This window comes from Theropithecus gelada, chromosome 4 (assembly GCF_003255815.1).
Source record: "Theropithecus gelada isolate Dixy chromosome 4, Tgel_1.0, whole genome shotgun sequence".
Lineage (NCBI taxonomy): Eukaryota > Metazoa > Chordata > Mammalia > Primates > Cercopithecidae > Theropithecus > Theropithecus gelada.
In genome coordinates this window covers 7038768-7047676 of record NC_037671.1, presented here as the reverse complement: position 1 = coordinate 7047676, position 8909 = coordinate 7038768, and positions in this window count along the sequence as shown.

Here is an 8909-nt window from a genome sequence, read left to right as displayed (position 1 = left end):
GTCAGAAATAGTGGCTCATGCCTGTAAATCTCAGCACTTTGGGAGGCTGAGGCAGGTGGATCACTTGAAGTCAGGAGTTTGAGACCAGTCTGACCAGCATGGTTAAACCCTGTCTCTACTAAAAATACCAAACAATTAGCCGGGTGTGATGGCACCCACCTGTAATCCCAGCTACTCAGGAGCCTGAGGCAGGAGAATCACTTGAACCCAGGAGGCAGAGGTTGCAGTGACCTGAGATCGCACCATTGCACTGAAGTCTGGGTGACAGATCAAGACTCTGTCTCAAAATAAATTAAATAAATAAATAAATAAATAATAAATTTTAGCCAGGGGTGGTGGCATGCACTTTTGGCCCTAGCTACCCAGGAGGCTGAGGCAGGAGGATTGCTTCAGGCCAGGAGTTTGAGGCTGCCGTGAGCTATGTTGCAACCACTGTGCTTTAGCCTGGAAGACAGAGCAAGACCCTGTAAAAAAGAAAAAATCAAAAGAAAAACACACAAACACATTGCGTAACTACCCAAAAATGTTTTCTTTCTTTGTATCCTTATTCTGTATGATTTCTTCTATTTAACTGTTTTATTTTTATTTTTTTACTTAAAATTTAGTTTTGGTTAAAAAGTAAAACACAAACACACACATTAGCCTAGGCCCACACAATGTCAGAATCATCCACATCACTGTCTTCCACCTCCGCCCCCACTGGAAGGTTTTCAGGGGCAGTAACATACAATGGAGCTGTCATCTCCTATGACAACAATGTCTTCTTCTGGAATCCCTCCTGAAGGACCTGCCTGAGGCGGTTTTACAATTAACTTTTTATAGATGGAAAGAATACACTCCAAAATAATGATTAAAAAGTATAGACTAGTAAATACACAAACCAGTGACGGTAATTTATTATCATGATCAAGCATTATGTGCTCTACATAATTGCATGTCCTCTACTTGTATGCGACTGTCAGCACAGCAGTTTGTTCACACAAGCATCGCCACACACACGTGAGTAATGCGTTGCGCTATGACATGAGGATGGCTACAACATCACTTGGTGATAAGAGGTTTTCAGCTCCATTATGATCTTGTGGGCCCACCATTGTTTATGCAATCCATCATTGCCCAAAACATTGTTATGCAGTGCATGACTGTATTCCCGACTGATGCAGAAACTTAGCTCAGTTTCAAGTGACTTCAGTCTATCGTAGTGCTGTTTTTCACTTGGACTTTGTTATGTGTTGGATTGAGTCCCCCCCAAATTTCTGTGTTGAAGCCCTTACCCCTGGTATCTCAGAATGTGACCTTATTTGGAAAGAGGGTTGTTGCAGATGCAAATTAGTGAAGGTGGGGTCATACTGGGATACGGTAGGCCTCTCATCCAATATGACTGGTGTCCTTATAAAAAAGGGACATTTGCACGCAGACACGCACACAAGGAGAACGCCATGTGAAGATGAAGACAGAGGTCAGGAGGATATTTCTGCTAGCCAAGGAACATCAAATCTTGCCAGCAATCCACCAGAAGCTACCAGAGCAGCACAAAACAGATTCTCCCTCCCAGCCCTCAGAAGGAACCAACTCTGCCAACACCTTGACTTTGGACCTTAAGACAATAAGTTTCTGTTGTTTAAGGCCCCAGCTTGTAGTACTTTTTTTTCTTTTTTTTTTTGAGATGGAGTTTTGCTCTTGTTGCCCAGGCCGGAGTGCAGTGGCTTGATCTCAGCTCGATGCAACCTCTGCCTCCCAGGTTCAAGTGATTCTCCTGCCTTAGCCTCCTGAGGAGCTGGGGCTGCAGACACACACCACTACACCAGGCTAATTGTTGTATTTTTAGTAAAGATGGGGTTTCACCATGTTGGCCAGGCTGGTCTCAAACCATGTTGGCCAGGCAGGTCTTGAACGCCTGACCTCAGGCGATTCACCCACCTCGGCCTCTCAAAGTGCTGAGATTACAGGCGTGAGCCACTGCACCTGGCCTGTATTACTTTCTTATTGCAGCCCTAACAACTAGTACAGACTTCTAAGCTTCAATTCCTGAATGTATTAAGACCTGACAGCAGAAGTGCCATCACTGCCCAGTTGAATTGTTGAATGTTGAAACTTGAGGCCATCTCAGGTGTCATCTTGTCCACCCACCAACTCTGACATACAGAGAATTAAAATCCAAACAGGGCATGTGACTGTCCAAAATCAAACAGCTGGTTGGCAGCAGGGCCAGGTCTAAAACCCTGATCTTTCAGGTCCTTCCCGACATCCCTCCTGCTGTGATGAGAACTAAAAGGGCAGCAAAGCTCCATAGGTAGGTTTGGGCAGAAAATGCCCTGTGAGGCTTATAACTACTATGTCATTATATCCCATCAAAATCACCTGGGGAGTCTTTAAAAGAAGAGTGTGGGCCTCGTCCCAGGACTCACTGAATCACATTTCTGAGAGTGTGATCTGAAAATCTGCATATTTTAAAATTTCAACTGGTTTGAAAATTCTTGCACGCCACCCTCCTCTATGGCTGCAAATGAGAGGGGGTGGGCCTGGTTGGGGGGCAAACAGCCTGGGTTGGGTGCTGCCAACTGTGTGACCTTGGGCACACTAGTGAATTTCTCTAAGTCTCAGCTTCCTCATATATAAAAGGAAAGGACAGTGATGCCATTTATTGCCTCGTTAGGCTGTATAGAATCAAAATAGAAAATTCAGGGATGGCACACGGCAGGGTGCCTGGCACATAGTAAACACTCATTAGAATTCAGCTATTATTATATTGTTATTCATAAAGAAGTGGGCATGACATTTACGATGCCTAATCTTCAGGCCCCACCACTCCTGGATGTCAGGGGCTGTGCTTTGCCTGTGTTTTCCTCCTCTAAAAAGGTCATAGGCTCATGCTAGTGTCTTTGCCTGGATATCTTTCCCCATGTCCCCAAATCCTACTCAACCTTCCAGGACAACTGTCACCTCCTCTTGGCACCTTCCTTCGTCCCCAAAGTCAAGTGCTGGCTTCCTCCCTGTGTCCCCAGCCCCTTGTCCAAACCTCCTCTTGGCCTCGTTCCCAGTCTGATCGATGGCAGGGTGGTTGTTCTGTGTCTCAGCCCTCACTAGTCTGTAGTCCGGTACTGAGTGCTGCGGCTCAGAGGAGGTGCTCAGAAACATTAACTAAATCGGATTAAAATGCATGCTTATTCCATTCCAAACAATGTCCTGCTAGACTTCTCTGTTGGCGGACAGACAGCATTCCAAGTGACTCTGTTTCATCGACACCCGCTTTTATAGGAGCACAAGGGAGGAACAGGCAAAGTGCTCAGGTCAAAGGTAGCACTTACCCTCAAATGTAATTCCTAGGGACTGTCACAAAGATTCTGGGTCATGGGTTTCCGAAAGATGCTTCTTTCAAGGTGCAATGGACAGCTCGTGGTGATTTCCATGGAATCTGCACGGCAGATGCTGACTCTAATGTAGAGTAATGCGTGTTGATTCCCCAAAGAGCAGTAGTTAAGGAATAAAAACATCACTGTGCGCAGAGGCGATATTAATCATGGCCACTGCTCCGCAAGAACACTGCTTCATAGGACACTATCTGTGCCTACGTTTCTTACCATGGAAGTTTCAGGGTATTAGGTCAGGCGAGATGAAAGAGGGAGACAGAGAGAGAGAAATTGATTAATGGTGTACTGCTGAGTTATTTTTCTCTTAAATATCTTCTCCTTTTCATCTGTTATAACATCCTGACCTGAAGGAAATTTCTGATGCCCTCTCCTCTTAATGAGATGTGGCTGCACGGGCTTGAGGTAGATGCTGTCAATCAGGTGGGCCACTGTGAACAAAACTAGAGGCAGCTCCCAGGGTTGAGGTGATGGGCAAGAAGGATGACACCAGATGATTAAAATCCCCCAAAAATCTCCGGCCTCCTATTTACCTAACTTTTGACTGCTCTCCTGCCTTCCTGGGTTTACCAGAGCCGCTAATGATTTGGCAAATGCTTAGGCACTCCGTGACTTGGAGTTTCTCTGCCACTGTGCAGCAAACTAGTAACTCCTGGAGAGAAAGGGGGTTTTCATTTCTTTCTAGAGGGCCTATTCCTCTTGAAACCCACTGTCTAAACTTTGTCTCCTCCTGTCCTTCTTTCCACTGTAGGTTATCTATTCATTAATAATTACCTCCTCCTCTGCAGTGCATCTTAAATTCATTCCTTTCTCTCTCTGCCCAAAGGAAAATATCTGCACTTTAGCCTAGAACCTCATTCCCTCATCTTGGAACCCTGCAACCTCCTTCCTGGTTACAGACAACCTCAGCCACAAATCTTCACGCAGACACCAACAAACTCTTCATCCTGACAGTCAAAGCTCTCCTGGTCCTGACCCCTCAGGCCTTGTTAAATATTGCCTGCTCTCTCTCCTGTATCTATTATCCATCTATCTATTTATCTATCTATCTATCTACCTACCTACCTACCTATCATGTATGTGTCATTTGTCATTATATACCTATCATTTATCATTTATCTCATCTATCATTTGCATCTACTTATCACCTATTTATCATACGCATCTGTCATCTGTCTATAATACACATCTATCAATCATATGCATCTGTCTATCAATCATTACCCTCTAATCCCGTCCACTTGACCTGAATCAGCACCTTATTCTCTCTGCCCCTGGAACAGCATGGTGGCCTCAAGACTTCTTAAATGGGGGCTTAGGGCTCCAAAGGCAAGTTATCCCTAGAAAACCAAAGAAGGGCTTGCCTTTTATGACTGAGCCTCATAAGTCACACATTATCATCACCATCATAGCCACAGCCCATCCAAATTCAAGAGGAGGGAATACAGATCACAGCTGTCATTCAAAGGAGTGCCAAAGTCATGTTGTAATAACAGTGTAGGTTAGGAGGTATCACTGAAACCATCTTTGGGAAACACAGCATGCCACACCTCACTGCCTAGGTTAAGTGACTTAACTGCATAATGACATTTCAGTCTATGACAGACCAAATATACAATGGTGGTCTTATAAGATTATAGTGGAGCTGTCCTATACAGTGTACCATTTTTAATCTTTTAAATTATTTCTTTACTGTACTTTTCTATGATGAAATATGTTTAGATAAACAAAGCCCTTACCATTGGTGTTACAATTGCCTACAGTATTGAGTACATTAACCTGCTGTCCAGATTTGTAGGCGAGGAACAATAGGCCATACCTTAAAGTCTAGGTGTATAGGAGGCTACACCATCTCAGTTTGTGTAAATATGCTCTATGATGGTCAGACGATGATGAAATTGACTAATGATGCATTTCTCAGAACAGATCCCTGTTGTGAAGGAAGGAACACGTAACTGTACTACCTGAACCAGTCATTGAATTCAAGAAAAGAAATAATTTGTCAATTGCATATTAATTTAATCTGCAGCAAAAATCAAGTAAACTTTTATTAGGCTTCCTATTTAAAATGTTAAAACTCCTGTTAGAATTTGCATAAGAGAAAAGATCGTCTGCAAGATCAAAACAGGCAGGGAGAGGCTAGGGATGACCACTTAAGGACTTGAAATCATAAGTGGAAGTAGGATTTGTCTTGGGAAAGAAATGCCTCTAGGAACTATCCAAGCAGTTTTCCAACTTTTCCATTGTCTGGCTCCCTCTCCAGATTCTTTAACCACCCTTATTCTTACCCTTATTCCCCTATTCTTTTAATTTCTTAAACTCTGCAATCCAGGCATATCAATTTTTTGTAGTTTCTTAAACTTGCTGGAAACTCAGTCTCCTCAAGACCTTTGCACATGCTGCTCCCAACCACCTAAAAACATTTCTATTCCTAATTCAGGGCTAGCTTAGGTATTATCTTCCCCAGGAGGCCTACTGAGACACACTTCTCTTTCCTGCCATCAGAAAATATCCCATCTTTTGGGCTCTTCCTGGTTACTTGTCTATCTCCTCTACTAAGCTATTAGCTCTATGAAGGCAGAGACAAAATCCATCTATATAATGGTGACCTGACAGTGCCTGGCACACAGCAAGTCCTCAAAGAATATGCTACACATTCTGTCACTGCTGCATCCATAGCCCCTTGTGCTTATCCCTTTAGTAGAAGCTGGTCCGACTTCCAACTGCCAGCCCCTTCATTCCCTTGCCCTAGGACTTTCTCTGTCCACCAAAGCCTGCTTTGCCTATTTCAGGATCAAGGCATAAGTTCCAGGAAATTCATGCTCTGTAGGAGGAGCCTCAACCAGTGATTGATGGGACTTGGTGTATAAATACCCCAGCTTCCTCACCCCTTGGTGAGATAATCCCGAGGCATGTATTCTACACTGGATCTTAAAGTTTCCCAGTATGATTAAGCTCCCGCAATGGTAACAGACCCAACAATGCACCCTTTATTGACCACCTTCCTTTCTGTCTTCTTCACTTCCAGAGTGCCAATAAACTCCTTGCTTTTGAATCCTTGACTCAGCATCTGCTTCCCTGAGAACCCACTCTAGGACAGAATGTTTGCTGAATCAATGAGTGAGCCTCTGTCCCCGTCCCTGTCGCCCACTCAGCACACCACAGCTGGTGCATGAAAACTGATTGCTAGTAGCCATACGTGTTCTGAGAAGGGGAGAGCACATACACAACAGGAAATTTCAAATCTTCATTTCTGTCTCTACTGGCATTTGTCACTGAGACACATGCAAAGAAACCTTATTTTATTTAAGTGCAATGTTGAAGAGTGGCACTGAATAAGATGATTAAATCAGTAAGTAGCATGGCACCTGTGACTGTAATTAGCTCTAGCAATAGAGACCAAGACTGGCTAGATTATTTGCCAGAGAAATAATACTACTTGGTTTTCATCTGCCTGGCAACAGACTGACATTGTACAATCCTTCTCCCATCCTGCTGCACTAATGTAGACTGAGAGCCACTCCAAGTGGGTCACCAAACAGTGGACTGGATGAAAATGTTGAATGCAGGAATGAAATCCAGTCCTTTTCTTTTTTTCTCTCCACTACAAATCACTGTCTGTAATTTGGAGAGGGAATTTGCAGTGGCTTATACATGGCTCTAGGGTCAGAGAGGGTACCTCCTCTTATTCCCCTGACACACTTCATCCTTTAATTCTCCATTTTTCCTTAGCAGGGGAAGAATATTGCACTGGTTCTTTGGGAGATGAATACTAGAGATACTCGAAAAGTATGCAGCTTAATCCTGAAAGGGGTCCTTCAAGGTCGGAAAATCAATGGTCCAAGATTTGAAGTTCTCCTTGGGCCAAAACCCAGCTCCATCTCTAAGGGTGAGGGCAGAAGGGAGAAGAAGGCCTACAAAAAATGGTATTTGTACTTCCCTCCCATTCTCAAAAGAAAGTGATCTTAATTAAACCTGAGTGATTCTTGACAGGGTAAAGAAATCTTAAGAAACTAAGAACTCAAAGAGTTGAAGAAGAGAGAGCAGTCTTGCCGTACTCAGAGTGTGTGCCTGAGTTTACCTGCATGTGCATGGGTGGGGAGTGGAGGGACAGGTTTCCCACTTCACTTGAATCTGGCCCCTCCTCTCTTAGGCTGACTGACATGTCTCCCTGCTTCCATTCCCTTCCTTTCAAATTCAATCACCTCACCGTTTTACCAGCCTAGATTTTACCACTGGACTCTCCCGACAAGAGATAAGTGTGTCCCCGTTGCCCCCAGGGGGTGTGCTGAGACCCCCTGCAGAGCCCAGGCAGGATCCCAGGAAGCCTGAGGGAATGGCAGGGACTGAGACAAAGGACAAGCTGGTGCCTGGTTTCCAGGAGGCAGCTGCAACCTGGAGCCAGCTTATGGGAGGATGGTGAGTTCAGTGACATCAAACCCTCCAATTTTTCCAAGAGATGCCAGAAAGGTACTGACTTTTAAAACTTTATAAGAATTAAACAAAACAAGTCTGTAGGATTAAAAAAAAAAAAAAAAAGTCATCTCATGGCCACCAACTTGCAAGCTCCAGCCTACAAGATAAAGCTCAAGTCCTTAAGCATGACCTCCAAAGTCCTTTATGGTCTTGTCTGCTCCTGTTGTAGTTCCAGAACTACTTCTCAACCCTTTGTTTCCAAAGCCCCAACCCACACCTCTCCCTGAGTGTCAGCTCAAGCTAGTATGTAGGATTGAAAAGGGCAGCATAGACTTGGCCTGAGGTGGAGTTCACTTTTCACATAGCAAACTCGCTATTTATGCTTAGAATGCTTATTTAGGTAGCTTTGAAGGGTTGAGAAGATTATGGGAGGGCACCAAACTCCCGACTCAGGTTTCCTCTAACGAGAATGTTCTTCTATGCTCTTGGCCACCTTGCAAAATTGTATCTGTTCTTCAAAACTCAGGTTGGGCGTCCCTGGAGACTTTACTGACTCCAAAAAGAATCACTCTCTTTCCCCCTCCCCGCTCCATCCCCCCACCTCACCCTCACCTCTCCCCCCCACCTCCCACCCCCGCACCTTGCATACATTTTTCACTATTATATGTGTGGTAATGCGCTGTATTATTGCTCCCACGTCTGCTCCCCTGCGGACTGTGAACTGCCGAGTTTGAGGACGGCGTCTCATCCTCAGGGCTTGGTGCCCAGAGCCCTCCCTCTGCTTCTGTATTCCGACGTGGAGCCATCTCTCACACTTCCGCGAACACACCAGACATCCAATAGCTGCTTGTTGTAATGAAACCAAAAGGAGAACTGAGAATTCACGTTGCCAGGCTCCTGATTCACAACTTCCTTGTAGAACGCACCTCGCCCGCCACCTGCCTGACCCACTTACGTAACCCAGTTCGGCGTTTCCTGGGTCTCACTGGGCCTGCGAGGTTGTGCGGCGGCCCCACCTGCTGCGGGGCTGGGGGACTGCCGCGGGGGAGCAGGTGCACCGCAGAGCGCGATGACGCAGAGCCGTGTCTGGCCAGACTGGGAGGGGGAACAGCTCTGTCAGACCGC